The 3,633-nt window shown below is 37.9% G+C and overlaps 1 protein-coding gene across 1 annotated transcript in view; it reads left to right on the forward strand.

Annotated features, from left to right (window-relative positions):
* LEKR1 (leucine, glutamate and lysine rich 1) overlaps positions 1–3,633 on the forward strand; it is a 202,092-nt gene that overhangs the window by 197,314 nt on the left and 1,145 nt on the right. The window lies entirely within an intron of this gene.

The following is a 3,633-nucleotide window of genomic DNA, read 5'->3' on the forward strand; positions in this document are numbered from 1 at the left end:
TGCTCACTCTTCCCTACTTCAGTCCTGGTCTTTCCTTCCCTGTGCACCTGCCCCTGGGTCATGCTAAGCCATATTTTGTCTCTGGGTGTGCCTTTCCCTCTCTCTCTGCCAGGCATTTGCGCTCACTGTCCACTCTGCCTGGAAAACCCCACTACCCCTTCCTCCCTTGGGATATGCCTCCTTTTTCATTTTGAATTCCCATTTAGTTGCAATCCAATGATACTATTTTACCATGCTGAAGTATGGCCAAAGGTCATTTTACCTAAAACAGAATGCTATGCATAATTTTCAGTCTTACTAAATATATTCCATCTCACACATTTTTCTGTGTTGTTCAGTGAAAACACATATTAAAATTCTGCAACAACCCAACCTTCCTCTTGCCTAAATTGCTGAAAACAATCTAACCACAAGTGGATGATTCTTTTCACGTATGATGGAATTTTCCACTGATGTGTCTACTGACTGCAGCCACATCCACATGTCCTCTTGTCATGCCCCGTTGCACTCCACCCTGAAATAGCAATCCCCTAAACTTGCATGTGTTCTATTTCCATTTTTTTCACCCCATGATTGAATAAATTATAACATCTGAACTGCCTTTTGTACAAAACTGAGTTATAATCTCACTTTTAGAGTAGGAGACAATGGTGGCAGAAGATAGGAAGATATTATGAGATTTGCCTAAGATTTCATAATGTTTTGGCACAGACAGAAATAGAAGTAGCAACTTTGGATACTGTTTTTAGTTCAGAGGTTCTCCTGTTTGCGGAAATAACAGAAGAAAGAGAATTAATCCTTTGTCCTGAAAGCTAAATAGCTTTGAGGAAGAATGAGTTCTGGAGCAGTGGGCCCCAGACGGAGAAGTCAGCAGCCCTTCCCCCACCCAGCTAACGCCATCCACTCACTCGGGAATGTATCTAGTGAGGGCTGGTGGAAACTGTGTGATCTGATCGTTCCATGACTGCCCTAGACCTCACTGGGTAGGAAGCATGGGTGTAAGATTCAACCTGCAGTCCACTGGCACTTTGCTCCCATTGCACTTGTTGTGGGGATGTCTTTGGTTCACTCCTCCTTTTTATATCCTCCCTTAGTGGAATGTCTCTCGTCTGAAATAGCTTTTCAGTGACTTGCTTTATGTATGTTTTCTGTAGAGCGCTATTCCTTCCCTTTGAGACTTGAATTTAATTTTAGTAAATCAATTCAATTTTATTTTTGTTTTAGTGAGAGCTCTTGTCAGCACATCCCCTATCAGTTTATCCTCCCATATTGTCACACCTATTATCATGTCACCAATTCGTTAACCTCATTGTTCATTGCTATCCATTTTTTAACTTTATATATTCAAATAAAATTACATCCTTCTCGTAGCTTTCTCAATCAAGGGTACTTTTATATTAATTTATTGAAAGCTACTTAAACCTAATCGCTTCAACACATTTTGACAGTTTACTAGTAGACAAGAAACATAATGCATTGCGCTTTTTTTTTTTTCATTTAAAAGAAAGTTTAGATTAATAGAGTTTAGATAACTTGGGCAAAATGAGATGAAAATGTCTAACTATTTGTTATCAACACATTTTGACAGTTTACTAGTAGACAAGAAACATAATGCATTGCGCTTTTTTTTTTTCATTTAAAAGAAAGTTTAGATTAATAGAGTTTAGATAACTTGGGCAAAATGAGATGAAAATGTCTAACTATTTGTTATTGTTTCAATGCCCTAGGAACAAATGGCCCCTACATGCCTGATACAATGAAATAGACAACAAATTTAGGCATAGGCGGCATGAAGCTGGGCTTTGGAGGCAGGCAGGGCTCTGACCCTTCACAGTTGGGCTGCTCTCAGCAAGTTACATAACCAGTCTGAGCTTCAGTGCCTTTTGTTGTCAAATATATTTGTTGGGAGCAGTAAATGAGATGACAGCTAATGTAACACCTTATTAATCTTCCTCTCTACCCCTCCCACACCCCGCCTTTTCGACAAGTGTTTCAGGTAGTGTTAATGAGAACCAGGTGACCAGGCAATGAAGGAACACACCCAATCCTTGGTCTCCAATTCCTCCAAAAAATTAAAAGTAAAAATAACTAGAAGCAAGCAATTAACCTATGATTTTTTAAAAAATATGTGAGTGTGGATCACGTATGTATGTGAATAATATATGTAAATTATAAGGCTTTGTTTGACCCAGACATGTGGCTGATTTTATAGAAAATGACTGTGCAACTAATTAATCTGGAATTGCTCCATATTCTTCAATTTTGATTACCAAATTTGGAATTGAATAGAATTCTGTCCATAATCACAAGAAACTCAGATACAGGAAAATGCTACTTTCCCTGATGCTTTGTTATTTAGTTCCACTGACAGTAGATTAGTCAGTAAACCCTTAAGGAGGATTTTTCCACTAAGGGTCACACTTGGGAATGCCTTGGCTGTTTTTACAAACAAGCTAACCTGATGGAAATTCATCTTGAATTTATTAATCTTATAGCACAATCATTTTAATTGTGTTTCCTTATTAGGGTACCACTTTGAACTGTTTACTTTTCAACCTCTTTTTTGACATCCTGTAGACATGAATGTGAGAACACTGGGGAGATCCAAGACCTAATTCTTACCACAGGCCTTGAAATAATTTTGATGAACTCAATAGATGAAAGGTTTTCATAGATGAAAAATGTAGCATCTCAGAATTTGAAGGGACCTTAATGATCTCTAGTTCAGGCACACATTTGAAGCTTAATTTGCTTCAGTGCATCTCTGCCAAGTGAGATTCAGCCCTTCAGGGTGTTCTCCAGACAGCTCTGACTATTAAAAAGTGCTTCCTTATCTTAAACCCCATAGCTTCCACCCTTGGGTCCAGATTCTATTAGCAACATAAAAAGCAGTTCTGCTCAAATTTATGAGCCTGCAAACTTCTTGAGGGCAGGGACTGTAGACACCACAGCTTCTAGTAACTTGATAAATGATCACTGAAAGGAATTAAAAACAGAAGATATTCTTTATTTTGGGATATTATTTTACAGAATGGCAAATGATCACTATATTTAAGTTCCATTGAGAAAGCATCATATAAGCAACTAATTTTATTGTTTAAATGCCATAGCTGATATATTTTGTTATTATTTTAATCTTATAAAATTCAAGTGATTTTACCTGTTTGTTGTATGTATTGCAGTGTACCTTCACTATAAAATAACATGTTTAATAGCTCCACAGATATTAACTTTTAGACATCACCTGTGCAGGACATATTGTCTGAGACATGAGGAAGAGAGGTTGAAACCTACTGAAGTGGGAATTCAAAGTCCTGGGTTCTAGCACAGCCCACCACTACCATCTGAGTGACTCTGGACAGTCATTCAATCTCTTTGGTTCTTGGTTTCTCTTCTGCAAACTGCAAGGATTGAACCAAATGCTCTCTGAAAGTTCTCTCCAGCTTCACAAACTGTTTGTGTTTTTTACTTGTCTGCCCCACATGGTAGAGTATCATAGAGACAGTCAAAGAGTATACACCTCTGATTTCCAGTTTAGTCCTCAATTTGTATTGCCAATAACTATCCACTTATGTACACACTGTTTAAAGCTAGGGTGACTTTTTTCCCCTCTCTCTTTTCAGAACACTTTTC

This window comes from Galeopterus variegatus, unplaced genomic scaffold (assembly GCF_000696425.1).
Source record: "Galeopterus variegatus unplaced genomic scaffold, G_variegatus-3.0.2 Scaffold1340, whole genome shotgun sequence".
In the NCBI taxonomy this organism is placed as follows: domain Eukaryota; kingdom Metazoa; phylum Chordata; class Mammalia; order Dermoptera; family Cynocephalidae; genus Galeopterus; species Galeopterus variegatus.